Source organism: Eumetopias jubatus, unplaced genomic scaffold (assembly GCF_037043125.1).
Source record: "Eumetopias jubatus isolate StellerSeaLion01/CBP00866 unplaced genomic scaffold, mEumJub1_p1.0 scaffold_3, whole genome shotgun sequence".
NCBI lineage: Eukaryota > Metazoa > Chordata > Mammalia > Carnivora > Otariidae > Eumetopias > Eumetopias jubatus.
This window is the reverse complement of record NW_028274809.1, coordinates 52032090-52053967: the sequence shown is the minus strand read 5'-3', so window position 1 is coordinate 52053967 and position 21878 is coordinate 52032090. Positions and strand designations below refer to the sequence as shown.

Here is a 21878-nt window from a genome sequence, read left to right as displayed (position 1 = left end):
GCTTATTAAAAATACAGTTTCCTGAGCTTGTCTCCTGGAACTGCTGATTGATGGCATCTGGGGTAAGGCCTACAAATCCATTATTTTACACATGGCCCAGGTTTGTCTTCTCAGCTAATTGTAGGAAGCATTTGATAGAGAATCCCAGGGTAGGGGGGGTCTACAAAAGTGTACTGAGGAGGTGGTGCTTGAGTTGAGGCCCAAATGAAGAGAAAGTATGGGGGAGGTAGAATACAAGCAGAGGGAACAGCAAAGGCAAAGGCCCTGAGCACACTATGAGGTTGCTGGCTTTCAGAAGCAGAGCAAGCCAATAAAATCACAGATTCACCAATTAGAGAAAGCGTGGCCAAATGAGGTTAGACAGGAAGGCAGAAGCTATGCCAAGGATTTGAAAGTTTTCTAAACTCGGGGGGGGGGGGGGCTGTTGGATAATTTTAAGTAGAAGAATGACATTCTGATAAACATTTCAAAAAGATGTATTCAAAAACCCTCTTCATCAGAATGAGACTTAAGAATATGCTTCAAAATCACCTGGAATGATTTCTTTAAAATGAAGTTTCCTAGTCTGTATCCCAGATCTTTTGAACTAAGGCCCAGACATCTCCCCTTCGAACAAGCATGCCAGGCCTGAGTAATACAGCCTCTGACTAGAACCACCATGGGACCTGACTCTATTTTAATAATACAGTGGCTAGTGTTGAAGTAGTAGGAATATTACTTAATTCTTGAGGATCTTGTGAAGTGTTTTTAGTGAATATACAAATGAATAACCAAATTTTTGATATTTAAAGTGTAATGAGGGGCGCCTGGGTGGTTCAGTGGGTTAAGCTTCTGCCTTCGGCTCGAGTCATGATCTCAGGGTCCTGGGATCTAGCCCCGCATTGGACTCCCTGCTCAGCGGGGAGCCTGCTTCTCCCTCTCCCTGCCGCTCTCCCCTGCTCCTGCTTGAGCACTCTCTCTCTCTCTAATAAATAAATAAAATCTTTAAAAATAAATAAATAAATAAATAAAATGTAACTGGCTTTTTTAAAAAGTCAGGTATTTTATAAACTAATTGGCATAATTAGTAAGATTATTAGCAGTTCTTACATATTTCAAATAGTCCCTAAACAAAAAAACTTTAGGCCAGAGTTTTGATCATTTTCATCAATATAAGATTATATAATCTGGCTTCTCTAATTTACCTAGACCTGGTTAGAAAATGTATCATCACAGAAGATTATTGATGAGTCAGAAGATTTTTGATTGTTACAGATTATGAAAGGTAACAAAGCAATAATCATGCTTGAATAGATTTCATTGCTTAATACTCAGAGTTTGGTCATATGTATAGCATTTATAATCTGTAATGGTTGAGGGGGAAAACATATGAATCAAGGCAAAACCCCAAAGTTGGACTATCAGAATTTTTCTTCTAAAATTCACCCCATATACATAGACATGGAGAGTTTTTGCATTTATATATAATGTAGTATATTGGTGACTGCAAGTGCCCCTTTTTCCTTTAGGATCAAGAGAAGTGCTATGAAATACGGTATCAATCTGTAAAACTTTGAAGAAAATACTGATAATCAAATGTATGTTAAGATGTGCTCTGGGTTGTAAAAAGGACAATGCAAGTAGGAGTGATGTATGAGAAGCAGTGTGATTTATAATTAAAAACTACTAAAACTTCTTTTAAATTCTTAGTAATAGCATAGACTGGTTCATAAAAAATATTTCTGGTGTAAATATACACCATTTTCACAGGTAATACACAAAGCATTAAATGTAACTAGATCAGTTACACGCCTGCTGCAGACTGGACAAATGCCACACCTTACTTTATCTTCAGGGGTTAACACACGGTGGACCTTCAGTAAATGTTTCATGAATGACTGAATGGTTGTCACAGCTGATAGATATCATGAAGTTAATGTGACCAAGTTCATGTTCATTCAGCTGAACATATCTGTTTTCTTGGCACCAAAAGACACCGTTTCTTGATTTCGAACTGGAAACCTACTGTATCGTTTTTCCATCACCTAATTTAGTCATTGGTCACAAAAGAAACTGGGCAAGAAAATGTGTCTGTCACAACTTTTCGACAAATATTAATAGTGTTATATACTAAGACCAGGATAAGAATGTATGTATATATATATGTATATACAGATCTAAGTTGATACACACACACACGCACATAATGCCTTATATATATGAATCTGTGTGTATGTTTATAAATATAAAAGATATGAGTCAATATTTTATAATTCTATGTAACATATATTATTATATAATAACTTGTTATGATTTCAAAAGGGAAAAAGTTAAGGCCCATTTTCATAGGCCTGATACACATTACTGGATTTTGAATGTGTGTTCCAAAGAGATTGTACTGAAGAGCTAAATATATTTAAAGCTAATAAAAATAAAAGGTTTTTCGAAAAAAAATTATTGTTGAAGCTCTTCACACAACCCCTTTATTCTTTCTGTCAAAGCTTGTGTGCTTCCAAGGGAGTACAGTAATTTGTGCATTTTCTGTTTTTAAATCATTCATGGTTCTAGTTAAATATTATGAGTGTATGCCAATTCCTGAAAGAGTCATGCAGAGATACTAGGTGCAATTGTGTTGTACTCAAAATAAATTCATGGTTAAAGCAAATATTTAACAACTGTCAAATACTGGATTGCATGCAGAAAAACTAATCCTGTATAGCTCTGGTAAATTAAAACTTCAAACCAAACCTTCCTTCTGTGCTTTATAATTAGAAAACCAAATGAGGAACTTTTCTGAGCAGCCTGGTTTAAGAAACCCACCTGTTTTCTTTTTTGAAAAAAAAAAAAAAAACTACATTTCTGAAGTTAATATGTTTAAGTAAAGGATTTAATTGACCCAGAAAACTGGAATTGAATTGTACAGTAAAGAATGACCCTCTCACATTTAAATATTACCATGTATATTTGTGACATAATGTAATTTGATAAATGGGTTATGAGGCATGAATTATAAATTATAAAAAAGAATAATTTTTATATTCTATAAAATATATATACAAACTATAAAAAAGAATCAAGCTCAGGTCATTCAAAGGAGACATCACCTGAGGAATGGCAGCCATCCCATGGATAATCCTGTAAGCCTCATGTCCAATGGCCTTTATATTTTCTCCACATTAGCCACCCTGGCTTCATCCGGGACCTTGTCAGCTTTCGGAAGAGCTATACTGAAATATTAAACTTGGGCATTCAGCTCTCTGATCACTAGCCCCACCCAATTAGCACCCCCACATCTGTCTTCAGTCTTTCCGGGACATTTAGTCTCTTGACTCCTCTCTTCTCTATTGCTACCTTGCCTATCCATATAAATTCCATGCTTCATTATTTCAAATACTTGCTTCCTAATTCCTTGACTGTCTTCTCCTGCTGTCCTTCAGTCTGAGTACTTAGAAAAACCCCACTTTGGCCAATCTAATTCTTCCTCTTTTCTGAAAGAATACCCATGTTACTCAGTGCCTCTGGAAGAAATTCGTACATACGTGCAGATTGGTGCCAGCCTAAATTTTCACACTCAACTGTGTTCTCGGAGAGTTCTGACAAACCCCCCTCACCCTTTTTTCAAAATATTCAGAACTTCTCTTTTCTTCTTAAATCTCCAACCTCATCACTTACTATCACTTTCATCAGGTGACCTTGCTTTCAGCTTCATGAGGAAAAGAGAAGCCATCAAAGTAGAATACCTTCAATCTCCCATTCGGATTACAGACTTCCCACAGGTCAACCATCCTTTCCTCCTTCCCTCTTGAAAGGAGGATGATGGAAGGGGGTCTCTTCTGTTAAAGACTAGCCTTTCTGTTAAGGGGGTCCTATTTCCTCTCACCCTCTTAGGGGATCATGCTCCAATTGCTAGTTTCCTTTTTTTTTTTTTTCTTTTTCTGTATCCTTAAAATCATTTTCTATACTGAGCTATTTTCACAAATAATGAAATGATTATTTCAAGTCTTCCCAACATAAAAAGAAAAATACATAAAACCTCTCCATATCTTTTTCTGTGGCCCCTATCCCTTCCCCTCTGTATCCTTTGACAGCTAACCTTTTTGAAAGAATACTCTACTTGCCCTTTCCTCTTCCTCATCTCCCATCTACTCTTTGATCCACCCAGTAATCTGGCTTCTGCCTTCACCACACCCCTGAAAGGACTCTCACCAAAGTCACAAATGACCCTTGTGTCAATCAAGATTCCAGTAGGAAAGAGGTGGGACATTCAAGTTGGAATAATTTGGAGAGAATGTCATAAAGAGATTAAAGTCCTTTGAGGGAGTATAGTGAACCCTCAAGAGATGGCACAATATTCCAGAGTTAAACAATGCAGGAAGCTCTTGCCCACCCTAGCCCAAAAGGGGTAAGCAAAGCCACCTGCCTGACAGGAACTGTGACCTTTGGTCAAGGAATGCATAGCCTGCAGCTAATCCATAAAGAAGAAGCTGAGGGGAAAATGTCTCCATTCATTCTCCTCCCTTATTTCCTCCTTCTCCCCCTGCCAGTGCTCACCATTGGTTTAACTCAAACAGAAGATAGAAGGCATAAAGTTCATTGAGGTCATTCATATGACAAACTTCTGGGTGTGAAACAAGTTGAAGAGGGATGGAGGCAAACAGAATGTGAACAGCACAACCTTATTGCTAAATCTATTGTGCAGCTCCCTGCCTTTATCGTACTCAGGCTCTTAGTAGTATTTAAAAATGCTGACCTTTTCTTGAGACTTCTTTTTGCTGATGCTTCCATGCCCCTGCAATCTTCTACCTCATCTCTTTATCCTACACTTTTTTCTTTTTTTAAATGCTGGCGCTCTTCAGGGCTATGGCTCTTCAAAGGCTGCTTTTCTCTCATTGTCCCTCAGTGAATTCATCATTCTTAGGGCCTCAGTCACCATCTGTAGCTTCAGGATTCTCAAGAATATATTTTGAGCCTAGATCTTTGCCCTAAGCTTTCAGGTCTACTTCCTCATCTGCCTATAGTGCTTCTTCACTAAGAAGTCTCATAAATACCTCAAGATCAACTTGTCAAAAATTAAACTATCATATCTAACCTCAAATCCATTCCATTTGTATTTCTTATTTTAGTACCTCATTTTTTGCTCTCTGCTTTACTGAGCTTCACAGATAATTTTTTTCTTTTCTTTTAAAAAAATTTTTTTTTAATTGAAGGCTTGTAGCAACCTGCCATTGAGCAAGTCTACTGGCACTATTTTTCCAACAACATTTGCTCATTTTGTGTCTCTATCACATTTTGATAATTCTCACAATACTTCAAACTTTTTCATTATTATTAAATTTGTTATGGTGACCTATGATCAGGGATCTTTGATGTTACTACTGTAATTTTTTTTAAAGATTTTATTTATTGGGCCCCTGGGTGGCTCAGTTGGTTAAGCGACTGCCTTCGGCTCAGGTCATGATCCTGGAGTCCCGGGATCGGGTCCCACGTCGGGCTTCCTGCTCGGCGGGGAGTCTGCTTCTCCCTCTGACCCTCTTCCCTCTTGTGCTTTCTATCTCTCGTTCTCTCTCTCTCAAATAAATAAAAAAAAAAAAATTTTATTTATTTATTAGAGAGAGAGCGCAAGCAGGGGGAGTGGCAGGCAGAGGGAGAAGCAGGCTCCCTGCTGAGCAAGGAGCCCGATGTGGGACTCTATCCCAGGACCCTGGGATCAGGACCTGAGCCATTACCTGACACTTAACTGACTGAGCCACCCAGGCATCCCACTACAGTAATTGTTTTGAGGCATCACAAACTGCACCCATGTAAGATGGCGAACTTAACCAATAAATGTTGTGTATGTTCTGACTGTACCACTGACCCGACATTCCTTCTTTCCCTCTCCTCAGTCCTCCCTATTCCCTGATACACAGAAATATTGAAATTAGGCCAGTTAGAAATCCTACAATGGCCTCTAAGTGTTCAAGTGAAAGGGAGAGTTACACATCTTTCACTTTAAGTCAAAAGGTAAAAATGGTTAAGCTTAGTGAGGAAGGCACATCAAAAACCGAGATGGGCCAAAAGGTAGGCCTCTTGCACCAACAGCTACGTTGTGAATGCAAAGGAAAGTTTCTTGAAGGAAATGAAACATGTTACTGCAGGGTACACACAAATAATAAGAGAGCTAAAGAGTCTTATTGGCAATATGGAGAAAGCTTCAATGGTCTGGATAGAAGATCAAGCCAGCCACAACATTCCCTTGAGCCAAAGCCTAATTCAGGGCAAGGCCCTAACTCTCTTCAATTCTCTGAAGGCTGAGAGAGGTGAGGAAACTGCAGAAGACAAGTTGGAAGCTAGCAAGCCTGGTTCATGAGGTTTAGGGAAAGAAGCCATTTCTGTAACATAAAAGTGCAAGGGGAAGCAGCAAGCGCTGATGTAGAAGCTGCAGGAAGTTCTCCAGATCTAGACAGGATAATTAATAAAGGTGGCTACACAGAAACAGCAGATGTTCAATGTAGATAAAACAGCCTTCTATTGGAAGAAGATGCCATCTAGGACTTTCATAGCTAGAGAGGAGAAGTCAATGCTTTGGCTTCAAAGCTTCAAAGAACAGGCTGACTCTCTTGTTAAGGGCTAACATAGCTGGTTACTGTAAGTTGAAGCCAGTGCTCATTGGTCAGCCCCCAAATCTTCAGGACCTTAAGAATTATGCTAAATCTACTCTGTCTGTGCTCTGTAAATGAAACAACCAAGCCTAGATAACAGCACATCTGTTTACAACATGATTTACTAATATTTTTAGCCCACTGTTTAGACCTACTTCTCAGGAAAAAAAAGATTCCTTTCAAACTATCACTGCTCATTGACAATGTACCTGGTCACCTAAGAGCTCTGATGGAGATGCATAACAAGATCAATGTTGTTATCATGCCTGCTAACTCAACATCCTTGCTGTAGCCCACGAGTCAAGGAGTAATTTTGACCTTCAAGTTGTATTATTAAGAAATACATTTTGTAAGGCTATACAAAATAGTGCGACAGATAGTGATTCTTCTGATGGATCTGAGCAAAGTAAATTGAAAACCTCCTGGAAAGGATTTACCATTCTGGATGCCATTAAAAACACTTGTGGTTTATGAGAAGAGGTCAAAATATCAATATTAACAGGACTTTGAAAGAAGTTGATTCCAACCCTCATGGATGACTTGGAGGGATTCAACACTTCAGCGGATAAGGTGACGGCAGATGTGGTAGAAACAGCAAGAGAACTAGAATTAGAAGTGGAGCCTGAAGATGTGACTGAATTGCTGCCATCTCATGATCAAACTTTAATGGATGAGGAGTTGCTTCTTATGGTTGAGCAAAGAGTGATTTCCTGAGATGGAATCTACTGGTGAAGATGCTGTGAAAATTGTTGATATGACAACAAAGGATTTAGAATATTATATAAACTTAGTGGATAAAGCAGCAGCAGGGTTTGAGAGGATTGACTCCAGTTTTGATAGAAGCTGGGTACAATGCTATCAAACAGCATCAGATGCTACAGAGAGGTTGTTTGTAAAAGGAAGAGTCCACTGATGCAGCAAACTTTATTGTTGTCTTATTTTAAGAAACTGCCACAGCCTCTCTAACCTTTAGCAACCGGCACCCTGATCAGTCAGCAAACTGTCAACACTGAGGCAAGACCCTCTACCAGCAAAGAGATAACTCTCTGAAAGTACAGATGATAGCATTTTTTTTAGCAACAAAGTATTTTTTAAGGCACATACATTTTTTTTAGCCTAATGGTACTACACACTTAATAGACTACAGTATAGTGTAAATATAACTTTTACATCTAGTGGGAAACCAAAAAACTTATTTGACTCACTTTATGGCAATATGCACTATATTGCAGTAATCTGGAACTGAACCAGCAATATCTCTGAGGTGTGCCTATAAATGATACCATCATTCTCACAGCTGCCCAAAACAGAAACCTGGGATTCAACTTTGACTCACCACATTTACAATTAATTTGAATTCCTGAGCATGTCTCAAATGTTCCCCAATTTTATTGGTTTTTCTTCATCCTCACTGGCGCTACTCAAATCCAGGCCACCCTAAACTCCTATCTGGGCTCTGGAAGCAGCTTCTTACCTGGTCCTCTGCTTCTCTTCTTGGCCCATTCTGCACCCGTCAGCCAGAATGTACTTTCTCAGACAGATCTGTTCCTTGTGTTTTTACTTTAAAAACTTCTAAAAGCTCTATATTTTTCTTAGAATAAGCCCAAATTTCTACTCTTGGTTTCAGGATTTGTCCCGTCCTTTCCTAGGCACCACTATACTACATTCCAATAGAGCAAAATCTCTTCCAGTTATTTAAATAGGACATGCTCAGTTTTACCTTTGAATCTTTACACATTTTTTTTGCCTTCTTCTGGGTGCACCACTTGGCAGTTCTTCACCTGAATGGTTCCCGCCTTGCCTTCAGGCCTCAGTGTCAGTGTCACTGCCTTGGAGCAGCCTTCTCTGGCAAGACAAGCCTGGCTAATATGCGCCTTTGCTCTCCTGTCGTATATTGTACTTCCCAACACAAACCTTGTTTTACCCGCATACATGCCCCTCTAGACCGCACTCAAGGACTGTGTCTTCGATTTTTCATTGCTTCATCCCCAGCACCTAGAAGAATCACAGGCATTTTTTATTGAGTGAATGAAATTGCCTTTGAGGACACAAATGTAGCGTACAGAGTAGGAGTAAAGTATACAATTGACAAAGTTCAAATAAGTGGCATCATGGATGGCATGATAGTTCTGTCTGAACTTTTGTGTTTATTCTGAGGGCAGTGGTAAGCCACAGGATATTCTTAAGTAACAGAGTGATAAGCAGAAGTGGTGTTATCGAGTAGAGAGGTAATATCGCAGACGAGTAGGGGACCCTAATTTTGTCTGGTCCCAGGAATTCAGCTAGATAGCTATCAAATCATTCGGAACACCTGCAAACTCAACCAGAGATCTAAGAACAGAATTGCTGCAATTCTACAAATAGAGAAGTAACCACTTTCTGCAAGGTAGGAGATGCAAAGAAGTGAATCTGAAGCGATATATGGGAAGATAAACTACGGGGGGAGGGAGCCTCCATCAGCCAGCTATCAGAAAATGATAGAGCGGCAGAGCCCCAAATTGGAACTTTTAGAAGTCTGCTCCAGTGGGGGATGTCCCTGCCTGAAAAAGGCACTCAGGTGGTGAAGTGGAGCAGAATCCCAGGTGGGACAGCATGCTCCCAGGATCCCCAGGGTCACAAAAGGAACGGGAGTGCAGAAGTGTGGCAGAGTTTCCAGGCATCAGAGAGGGGAAGCTGGCTGCAATCAGTGAGCTCAGGAGTGGGCTTTCAGCTCTGTGTTGCCATAAACCAAGAACTTCGGGTTGGAGGGGTGGCCGCTCTCTGAGCAGGGGCCCCAGCAAGCAGCAGAACCTCAGAGAGACCCTCCTCCTTCCACTGGGAGGAGCCATACAGGAGCTCTCCACAGGAGTCTGTAAAGTTTGGAGACTCCAAGCAGGGTTGCATGCCTGAGATAAAAATGCTGGATCACAGGCTGGGTGAACACAGTGCAGTCAGAAACCAGGGAGACAGGAGTGACTGACTGCTTTTCTGTGAGGGCTCACTGAAGAGTGGGGGCATGAACTTTCAGCTCCAGGGCTGAAGATAGGGATGCCATCGTTTTCATCCCCCAAACTGGTGCTGAAAGCCTTCAGGGAACAAAAGCCACATAGAGCAATCCAGAGCTGCTTAGACTGCGCCTGGCCCCCTGGCAAGGAGGGTGCAATTCTGCACCCTGGGCAAAGGGTCTGGGCAAAGACACCTGAGAATCAGTGCAACAAGCCTCTCCCCCAAAAGACCAGCAGGAATACCAAGTTTACCAATCATATGGAATGGCGAAACTCCAGTGCTAGAGGAAAATAATATGTAGAATTTGTGGTTTTTTTCTCATGCTTCTTTAGTCTTTCAGTTTAAATTTTTTCCCTTTCAGCTAATTTCTTATTTTATCAACTCTTTTTTAAGTCTTTTTTAATTTTCATTTTTAATTTACTTTATATATATATATTTCAGTTTTGGCTTCCTTTCATTGTATTCAATTTTATTTTTGTATATATATATAAGTTTCTCTTTCTTTCCAATTATGGGATCTAGTTTCTTCTAACAAACAGACCAAAATACACCCAGGATCTAGTTTATTTTCTGTTCTGTTCACCTTCTGTTTGATTTTCTTCTCTCCTTCTTTTCTTTTCTTTTTTTTCTTTTTTGCTTTCTGATCTGTTCTGATTTGTTTAGTGTATATTTTTCTGGTGTTTTTGTTGCTATTTTTGTATTTTTTTTCTCTCTTTCCTCTATTTTTCTCTGGACATAATGACAAGATGGAAGAACTCACCCCAAAAAAGAGAACAAGAGGCAGTACTCACTGCCAGGGATTTAATCATTATGGATGTAAGTAAGATATCAGAACTAGAATTCAAAACAACGATTATAAAGATACTAGCTGGGCTTGAAAAAAGCATAGAAGACACTAAAGAATCCCTTTCTGGAGAAATGAAAGAACTAAAATCTGATCACGTCAAAATCAAAAACGTTATTACTGAGATGCAGTAAAAAATGGAGGCTCTAACAGCTAAGATAAATAAGGCAGAAGAGAGACTCAGTGATACAGAAGACAAAATGATGGAGAATAAAGCGTCTGAGAAAAAGAGAGATAAACAACTACTGGATCACAAAGGGAGATTAGAGAGATAAGTGATACCATAAAGTGAAGCAATATTAGAATAATTAGGATCCCAGAAGAAGGGGAAAGGGGAGGGCAGAAGGTATACTGGAGCAAATTATAGTGGAGAACTTCCCTAATCTGGGGAAGGAAACAGGCATTTAAGTCCAGGAGACAGAGAACGCTCCTCAAAATCAATAAAAGTAAGTGAACACATTGACATTTAATAGTGAAACTTGCAAATCTCAGAGACAAGGAGAAAATCCTGAAAGCAGCTTGGGACAAGAGGTCCATAACCTACAAGAGTAGAAACATAAGGCTGGCAGCAAATCTAGCCACAGAGAACTGGAAGGCCAGAAAGGACCGGCATGATATATTCTGGGTGCTGAATGAGAAAAATTTGCAGCAACTTTATCCAGCAAGGCAGTCATTCACAATAGACAGAGAGATAAAGATCTTCCAGGACAAACAGAAACTAAAAGAATTCGTGATCATTAAACCAGCCCTGCAAGAAATATTAAAGGGGATCCTTTAAGCAAACAGAGAGTCCAAAAGTAATAAAGATCAGAAAAGAACAGAGACAACATACAGAAACAGTGACTTTATAGGTAATACAATGGCACTAGAGTCATATCTTTCAATAATTACTCTGAATGCAAATAGGCTAAATGCTCCAATCAAAAGACCCGGGGTATCAGATTGGATCGAAAAAATAAGACCCATTGATATGCCATCTATAAAAGACTCATTTTAGACCCAAAGACACTTCCAGATTGAAAGTGAGGAGGGGGAGAACTATTTATCATGCTAATGGACATCAAAAAGAAAGCTGGGGTAGCAATCCTTATGTCAGACAAATTAGATTTTAAACCGAAGACTGTAATAAGAGATGAAGAAGGGCACTATATCATAATTAAAGGGTCTATCCAACAAGAAAATCTAAAAAATTGTAAGTTTTTATGCCCCTAACTTGGGAGCAGCCAATTATATAAATCAATTAATAACCAAATTAAAGATACACATTGATTATAATACAATAATAGTAGGGGACTTTAACATTACACTCACTGCAATGGACAAGTCATCTAAGCAGAAGATTATCAAGGAAACAAGGGCTTTGAATGACACACTGGACCACATGGACTTCTCAGATATATTCAGAGCATTTCATCCTAAAGCAACAGAATACACATTCTTCTCAAGCTCACATGGAACATTCTCCAGAATAGATCACATACTGGGTCACAAATTAGGTCTCAGCTGGTACCAAAAGATTGGAATTATTCCCTGCATATTTTCATGCTACAATGCTTTAAAACTTGAACTCAATCACAGGAGAAAATTTGGAAGGAACACAAATACACGGAGGTTAAAGAGCATCCTACTAAAGAATGAATGGGTCAACCAGGAAGTTAAAGAAGAATTAAAAAAAATCATGGAAACAAATGAAAAAACACAACTGTTCAAAACCTTTGGGATGCAGCAAAGGCATTCCTAAGAGGGAAGTATATAGCACTACAAACCTTTCTCAAGAAATAAGAAAGGTCTCAAATACACAACCTAACCCTATACCTAAAGGAGCTGGCTGGAGAAAGAACAAGAAATAAGGCCTAAATCCAGCAGGAGAAGAGAAATAATAAATATTAGAGCAGAAATCAATGAAATAGAAACCAAAAGGACAGTAGAACAGATCAATTAAACTAGGAGCTGGTTCTTTGAAAGAATAAGATTGATAAACCCCTAGCCAGACTTTCCAGAAAGAAAAGAGAAAGGAACCAAATAAAATCATAAAGAGGAGCAGAAATACAAACCAACACTGCAGAAATACAAACAATTGTAAGAACAAATTATATATATATATATATATATGTGTGTATGTATATATATATATATACACACACACACACACACAATTATAAGAACATATTATGAGCAACTATATGCCAACAAATTAGACAATCTGGAAGAAATGGATGCATTCCTAGAGACATATAAAGTACCAAAACTGAAACATTTGACAAATGGTGTTGGGAAAATTAGCCGGACTATTTTCTTACACTGTACACAAAAATAAACTCAAAATGGATGAAAGACCTAAATGTGAGACAAGAATCCATCAAAATCCTAGAGAACACAAGCAGCAGGAACCTCTGTGACTTCGGCCACAGCAACTTCTTGCTAGACACGTCTCCAAAGGCAAGGGAAACAAAAGCAAAAATAAACTATTGGGACTTCATCAAGATAAAAAGCTTTTGCACAGCAAAGGAAATAGTTGGCAAAATCAAAAGACAACCTACAGAAGGGGAGAAGATATTTGCAAATGTCTTATCAGATAAAGGGCTAGTATCCAAAATCTGTACAGAACTCATCAAACTCAACAAAAAATCCAGTCAAGAAACAGGCAGAAGACATGAACAGACATTTCTCCAAAGAAGACATACAAATGGCCAACAGACACATGAAAAAAATGCTCCACATCACTTGACATCAGGGAAATACAAATCAAAACCACAATGAGATACCACCTCACCACCAGTCAGAATGGGTAAAATTAACAAGTCAGGAAACAACAGGTGTTGGCAAGGATGTGGAGAAAAGGGAACCGTCTTACACTGTTGGTGGGAATGCAAACTGGTACAGCCACTCTAGAAAACAGTATGGAGGTTCCTCAAAAAGTTAAAAATACAGCTACCCTACAACCCAGCAATTGCACTACTAGGTATTTACCCCAACGATACAAACATAGTGATCCGAAGGGGCATGTGCACCCCAATGTTTATAGCAACAATGTCCACAATAGCTAAACTATGGAAAGAGCTGAGATGTCCATCAACAGATGAATGGATAAAGAAGATGTGATATATATAAATACACACACACACACACACACACACGTACAATGGAATATTAGTCATCAAAAAAATGAAATCTTACCATTTGCAATAACAGGGATGGAATTAGAGGGTGTTGTGGTAAGCAAAAGAAGTCAATCAGAGAAAGAATTATCATATGATTTCACTCATATGTGGAATTTAAGAAACAAAATAAAGGATCATAGGGGAAGGGAGGGAAAAATAAAATAAGACAAAATCAGAGAGGGAGACAAACCATAAGAGATTCTTAATCTCAGGAAACAAACTAAGTTTTGCTGGGGGTGGGGGTAGGCAGGGGGATGGGGTAACTGGGGGATGGGCATTAAGGAGGGCACGTGATGTGATGAGCACTGGGTGTAGTATGCAACTGATGAATCACTGAACTCTACCTCTGAAACTAGTAACACACTATGTGTTAATTAATTGAATTTAAATAAAATTAAATTTTAGAAAAAGAAGCTGTGTTATAGAGATAGTAATTTTCCTGCTATGTGTGTAATAAAGCAAAAGAGAAGAGAACTGGGAGTTAGGAAAACAATTCTGAAGACTGGACAAATTCCAGCAAAGTGACACTTTATAAGACTGCAGAACAGGAAACAGCTATGGGAGCTGTTTGAAAATTATAAAGAGCAACCCCTGGACGTTAAGGGCAAAGTGAAGGAAGAAGGAAAACATGACTATGATTTTGATCCTGGTAACTAAAGAAAATAGTTCTGTCATTTACCAGAATAGGGAAGTTGGAAAGGGGAATTTATTTAAGGGAGACATAAAGAGAATTAGAGACTGTGATAAGGTCACAACTTCTAAGTAGAAATGTTCTAAGAAATGGGATATAGGACCGCTCTGAAATATCTCTGTGGTTTCTTAAGGGACAAGGCTTTTCTTCTGGTCCCAAAACATGTGTTCTGGCACAAGAGAAGCACTTTAGGACCTAAGCTCTTTTTGTGAGCTGCTGCCTAAATTGTGAGTCCTAGAAAAGACTTTTACTGATGGGTGACAGAGGACAGAGAGGTATAAACTGCATCATGCTTGTGTGTCCCCTCTCTGATCAGAGGCATAGTTGAAAGACAGAGAAGAAAATTCCAAATCCTTGCTTTTACTGCTGTAAATCACCACTTAGCTGAAACACAGGTTTCGGATTACTGCACTAGGCCTCAGCACACAGACTTTAGTGGATGCTTGTTAAATAGTCTACAGGATGCTTGAAATGTGCAGGGAAGTATTCTTTTAGTATTCAGATGTTGGGAGTCTGTGTACATGTGTGTGAGGCGTACAACATAGCACTTTGTAAATGACCTCCATAGGCTCCACAAGATAAGAATGCAATCACCACCTGACCAAAGAATGCCCACTATACGTAAGGATATTTGGGTCATATTTTTAGAACAAAGTAAAATGTATGTTTACAAACCATAAAACAATTTTATTCTTTTTCCTCTCAGCCATTCAAAGCTGTATTGTGGGGCTGGCTCTGTCCCACCCCCTGAACTATCTGTGACTCTTCGGGTCTCTGTTATTTGGCGGGTGTTTAAAATGACTCTTTTCCCTTCTGGGTATTTTCGTGAGCTCTTCTGAGTTTCCTTAGCACTAGAGAAATCTCATTTCTGTCTCCCAGTGTCTCCAGCTGGTCCCCTGGCATTTCTCATCTGTCCCTGGTTATCTAGCAAGTCACCTCGAGACTCTTAGGTGAGGCTTCCTTGACCCTCCATCAGCCTTGTTGGGAGGAACCCAGAGAAAACCCCAGACAGCTCTTGTATGGGATCCCCATCTGGGCCTCTGTCTGTCAGCCATGCAGTTACTTCCAAGAGCAGTGCTCTCCTCTGTCAGCCAGTCACATGTTCTTGTGAGATCTCAGGCGTGACTACAGTCCACCATGTCCGCATGGTTCCAGGAGATACATATGAAACTGTCTGTGTAGCTTCCCTGAAGCCTTTCTCACTTGACTTGAGGTAACAAGGGTATACCTCTCAACCTCCTTCTCACAAGAAAGAATCACAAGTACTCTGACATCTCTCTCTAAAGGGAATCCTCCTGGAAACTCCATCTTCTCTCTTATGCTCTCAAGCTTCCTTATAAGCTGGAATCAGGTGGTTAGCTCTGAGTAGCAAAGCTAATTCAGCACAAGTCCAGCAGAAGTGGGTTAGCACCTCACAAGTGAGGTGGGAGTACTCTTGACACCTCTAGTTTAAGCCTCAGCTAAAACCCAAACAGGAAGAGCCCTATTTAACATCCTGTTACCATTGAGATGTACATATGTATTAAACACTTATCAAAATCATAAAAGTAGTATTTGATTGTAAGACAAATCTGGGTCAATGAGGCTCAGAGAAGGCTAATAAGGAAAACTCTGACCAGTAGGATGACAAAGCTCAAGTGCATGGGACATATAAAATTCATCGAACTCCACCTGTGGTGTTGTTTCCGTAACAACTATACTTTCAAACCCATACGTTGCACTTCAAAGAGGAAAATAAACCATTCTCTCCACCTATGAGGCATAATTACAAGAGAAAGAAATGAGTTATATGATTGCATCGCAGAATATTTGCATGAGTGCTTTTGTAAAAAAAAAAAAAAAAAACTAGAGAAATAATGAGGGATGTTTAGTTCCATAAATGTGAAGTATGTTCCACAAAATTATTCAGATATTGAAATAGAAGACTACAAATTTCTCCTTCAGCTTTTCTGTGGCTTTCTTTATGTGCAAAAGGACCCACACGATGTAAAAGGCCTGACATTTTAAAAACCTCATTTCAACCTTGACATATCACCTCACGGTGACTCATTTGCTCTTTGGAATGTTTTTAAGCTTCACAACAGTGGCATATGCACAGAACAAATCATTCCTGGAAAGCTGCATTGTTGCGGGTTGAAATGTGACTCTTCAAAACATATGGTGGAGTCCTACCCCCTAGCATCTGTGAATGTGACCCTATTTGGAAAAAAGGTCTTTACAAATGTAATTAAGTTACGATGTGGTCCTATTTGAATAAGGTAGGTCCTAATCCAATCTGAGGGAAGTCTTTACAAGAAGAGGAAAATGCCCTGTGAAGGCAGAGCCACACGGGGAGCCACACAGGGAGAATGCCCCATGATGACAGAGGCAGAGATGGAAATGCTGCAGCTACAAGCCAAGGAGCACCGAGGATGGCCAGCCATCTCCAGGAGCTAGCAAGGGGCAAGGAAGGATTTTATCCCGAGAGGAAGGATGGCCCTGCTGACATCTTGATTTCAGATTTCTGGCCTCTGGAGCTGTGAGAGAATAAATTTCTGTTGTTTCAAGGCATCCAGCTAGTGGTACTTTGTTAGAGCAGCCCTAGCAAATATACAGAAATTAAAATTTCAGCTGTGAACTCAGAAACCGGAAGATAGTTTTCTTCTGAGATTCGGACCTCCACTAAGCAGTCGCCTGATGGAGAAAGTTGCTTGGATTGATGGTCTTTTTCTGGATGATTGGCATTTCCAGTTTGGGTGCTGATGTATAGACTACTGCTGGAAACAGTTGTTGCCATGATCAAGTTGGTCTTGTCTTTTCTGACTGGAGTATTGATCTAAATAGATCGCAAGCCCCATCGCTCTTTAGCGGTCCTAAAGGGAAACAATCTCATTTCTCGGGATGATGACTGCGCCTTGTAAAATTATTGGTGGGGAGGTGTATTTCAAAATATTTGCTTTTTCTTAGTGTAGGAAAAATTTCTTTGGTTTAGGCAAATTCTGATGCAACATAAAAGTAATTTGGTTAAAATTTCATTCATTTTCATGGTTTGGCAATACACTCACAGCAATCACGTTTACCCAAAAGGTGTGTCAACTCAGTGATAACCAGGAAATCTGGGTATTAGTCTTACTACAAAAATGCGTGGATTAAATAATAACTGTTCACATTAAAACATCTGTAATCATATTTTACACTGTGCTCTTAAAAAGGAGTCATTTATTTGTGCTTGTTTCACAAAATTAAAAATCAAGGAGCCTCTCTTTATGAGATGATGGAAATATTCTAAAATCAGATTGTGGTTGTGGTCTCACAACTCTGTAAGTTTATAAAAATCACTGAACTGTACACTTAAAATAAGGGAATTTTATGGTGTGCAAACTATGTGTCAACAAAGCTGCTTAAAAAACAAAGATTCTACTCTCCTAGTAGGAAATATCAGTTCTGTAGAAATCCTTGTAGTCAGGGTTTAGTACATGACAGTTGATGATGGTGTTTACATCACTCTCTAACAGTACAAGCAAAACAAAGATGCTTTGCACATGTTGTGATTTTGTTTTACCCAGGGATGAACATGGATAAACCAGGACTCTGTTGGATGAAAGGAATTCTGGAGACAATGGACCTCCAGAGGGTCAATAACTATTTTTCCTGCAGTAGCTCTAGAGACTGGGATTAATCTTTGGAAGACCTTTCAAGGCATTATCTTTGCAAGAATTTGCACTGCTCCTAACTATACTCCCATCCCATACATACACACTGATCACTTGAGAAAGAGTTTAATCAAGCAAATGATACAATCTATTGAAGCTGGTAAAGACATGTTTAGATCTACAAAGGGTTCAAATCTATGACTCTGACCACAAACCAATTGGTCTGTTCCATGACAGGTCCATTCATCAATGTTGATAAACTAAGTAAATGGATAGGGGAGAAGGAGGAAGTGAGGAAGACATTTTTTCACCAGTTAAAAGACATCCCATATATTCAGGCTGGAGGTCTCCTGCCTTCTTTGAAGAAATTGGGCTGATCAAGAAACTGCAAAATTTCACAAATGCCTTCTCAGAAACATTGACACTGCTCTGGACATGCTTTTACTCAGTGATTTTTCTATTAAAAACAGTGCTCAAGCCACTCAAATTTCAGGAAATCTGAGTGTATTGGATAGTCTTGCTTCTCCAGGCCCATCCCATATGCATCTCCATTCTGCTCTGAGTGTTAGAAGACCAACTTTTATAGGTTGCATCAACTTACATCCCTCTCCTCTGGCTCTAGTTGGCCTTAGCCATTGGAAGGCCCTCAAGGGAGATTAGAAAGTACAGGGGAGAGAAGTTGGAGATTTTATTCAATGTCAGACCATGAGCTGTCAGCAGCTTGGTTCCTCAACAGGACAATCCTCCTATGGTATAGCTCTCCATCAGCTATATCTCCCTCTCTTTCTAGGACCCAGTAACTGCTTCCTTGCCTTGCCCTTTGAGTCTTAGGAAGGATGATATGGGTGCTCTCCCACACCTTTTTACCCACCCATAACACTGACCTCACTCTTTTAAGTAGACCCTTGATTACATTATCTTCATTTACCCTTTTTGAGTGTGCTCTCCTTTCCTGATACACCAAGGACACTCTTTTTATAGCAAGTTTCTGTTTGCCAAATTTCTCCTTGGGCTGGTCATTGGTGTTTTTTGAGCCTTTGAATACCTGGGACTCATTCCAGTGTCAAATTGTTAAAGATAACATTTTCAAGATGGTAAATTGACTTTATATGTTTCTGTTTAGGAGACCACAAAATATTCACCCCAAAATGATTATATACAACTAAGCTTACAGCTCGTGGATATAGCACAGTCACTGTTCACATCTTGCAAGTAATGAGAAAAATGCTAATCCAAAAATTATCTTTCAGGGGCACCTGGCTGGCTCAGTTGGTGGAACATGTGACTCTTGATCTCAAGGCTGTAAGTTCGAGCCCCACATTGGGTATAAAGATTACTTAAAAATGAAATCTTTAAAAAAATTATCTTCCAGAGTTCAAAGGCAAGCTTAAGGGATATTTTTCGGGACAGAAAAAAATATCTGCAGTTTGGGAAATTCCTCTGTATATATCCACTGATTTTAATGATCCACCAGTTGGGAGGCCAATGCACTACACCTCCCTGGTGCATTGCAAGGCAGCACAAAGCAAAGCACTAAAGACAACCTCTGATCCAAATTTATTAGGAGGAAAGTATTGTCTGAAAAAGTAGAAGTGTTTTTGCTCTATAAGCTAGTAGTACCCAAGAGTTGCTGTCTAGGGATCCTGCTTTATTTTAAAAGAAGAAGAGATTTGTAGTTCCCATATCAAAGGTCAAACTGAGTTGAGCTGGGTGGCCTTTGTTTGTGTGGCAATTTCAGTGTTTGCACACTTCTCAAGTGCTTCTTCAAAAGGGTCTTCCCCCATTGCTGAACAGGCACTATTCATTTGCTTAACAAGCTGCTCTCCTTCCCTCCTCTTCTCCCTCTCCTCAAAAGATAACATGAAGATAAACTGCATCTTAGGCCAAATATGAATAATCACAAATTTTATATTACAGGAGATTGAAAAATACACTTTGCTGTCTTTGCCTTTTTTATTTTTTGCATATTTTCAAATCCTTCTCAGAGAAACTGTCTTAGCACAAAATGATTTATCTTATGGCAAAGTTTTAGTGACTTTGTAAAGCCTATAGATTATTCGAACACAATTTTTCAATAATGTTACACAGGAAAAGGGTAAAGCAGTTTCATAAAGCTTTCAAACATATAATAAGGAGCTCTTGATTGACGTATTAATAATTGAACTTATTATAACTTATCCTTCTTAAGATATAAGTTCTGATATTTTATCCTTTTTTCACTTTTAAAGTTGGTACTTTTGAGGAAATTAATGAGTTGACAGATTATTTTTGGAAGATTGACTTCTGAAAAGCAGAATATTTTAGAGTTAAAAAGTTAACCATTTTTCAGAACAGTATAAATATTTTCATGTGCTCATTGTTTAGTCATGTTTGTGGCCAAAATTTCTTTTCACTGTAGAATAGAGAATGGTGCAGGTTATTAGTTAAGCTACTAGATATGATCATTCATAAGATAAACTGGCATGTCAGTATTTCTAACTAAGGCAATCAGTCAGGAATTTCTGCTTTCCCTTGATTTATGTTTCTGAGTGTGCTGGCAATTGTTTTATACATTTTAATATGTACAGTAATTAAACAAATGCATCTAGCTATAAGTAATTTTATGCGGAATATAAATAATGCTATACATAAAAATCTAAAACCTAAATGTTGTATGTGATTTTACTTTACATTAAGGTATCACTAACTAATGTGTGCTTTTTTTTGCATTTAGAATAAAAATGCTTCCCAAACCTCTTTCCCCCAAAAGATAATCCAAAACAGAATCTACACATGGATTTGAGCATTAAGATGACCAAATTCCTCTTATTGAAATAAATAATCCATCGTCTGAGCTGTTCAGTTGTATGCTGGTGCTTAGAAAGGAACTGCATGGTACTTTGAGAAAGTACAGCATGAGACTGTCTATGATTGTCTATGATTAAGGAAACAAAATTAGAGGCCACATGTTTAATTTAGTTAGTGCCCATAGACAAATTTATATTATGGGAGCATTTTTTTCTTTTCTAGACATTATTCTTAGTAAACTGGAGCAGTGTTAGGATTTGGGGATTGATTTTTACAAAATCAGAGAGAACTAAATAATTTTGCAAAAGACAGCCCTGGAAGCAATTCTCTGGTACATGAATGTATGGTTTATGAGTCCATGGCACTGAAGCACTTGCAAGATCAAGCCAAGAGACTCCATTTCATGACACTCAGGTCAGAGTTAGGGCCCATGAAGAGGAGCAAAATCCTGTTGCCAAAATGAGCTGATGGATGAAGCGAGGCTTTTAGCAAGAAATACATTCGTACGTCACAATGCAGTACATGCTAATACACACACACTCACGTTTATATACAATTGAAACTAAATTCCACAAAACAATATTTATTGGAATTATAGCCCAAACACTATTTTACTATTTTATTCATCCTATTTCTTTTTGTATGTCAACCATGACCCAGTAGGTTATTCCATGTCTATTAAAGAGTACCACCAAGCATTTTGGAAAACAGCGTCAATTAAAGTGTGTTATAAAGAATGACATATACAATGAGCACCTGTTACACTCTGATTTCCAAGTAGAGGTGGCCAAGAGAACATGAACTTCCTTTGATCAAGTGTGTTCTACAAATTCTTTCACTTTTAGTTTCACGAAGACATTATGTTGAGAAATACAAGGTGGTACTCAGGAACTTTGAACTTCAAAGTCAATGAGGCAAGTAAATGGAAACCTTTGAAACATAAATTGAGTCATATAATCTTATTAAATTTAATTAGAGATATTAGATAGTGATTGGTATTTATTTGGTTCATGCCTGTTTGAAATTATAAATTCAGTCTATGTTCCTCAGATTAAAAACTGGGATAATCTGTTACTTCTAATTACCTAGAGAAGCAGTGGCAAAGAGTTAAGAAGAAGAGCCTAGCCTCATTTTGCTCTCTGTTGGTCTTGGAAGGGG

General features: G+C 38.8%; 1 long non-coding RNA gene across 2 annotated transcripts in view; it reads left to right on the top strand.

The window, feature by feature from the left end:
• LOC114223351 (uncharacterized) overlaps positions 1 to 21878 on the top strand; it is a 53109-nt gene that overhangs the window by 11536 nt on the left and 19695 nt on the right. The window contains exons 1-2 of one of the 2 annotated variants that reach the window (XR_003612136.2): positions 8848 to 9006; positions 19184 to 19235. This is a non-coding gene — a long non-coding RNA (uncharacterized LOC114223351). Of the gene's footprint in view, positions 1 to 8847; positions 9007 to 19183; positions 19236 to 21878 lie in introns of those variants that run through there. The other variant, XR_003612138.2, reaches the window with a different exon arrangement.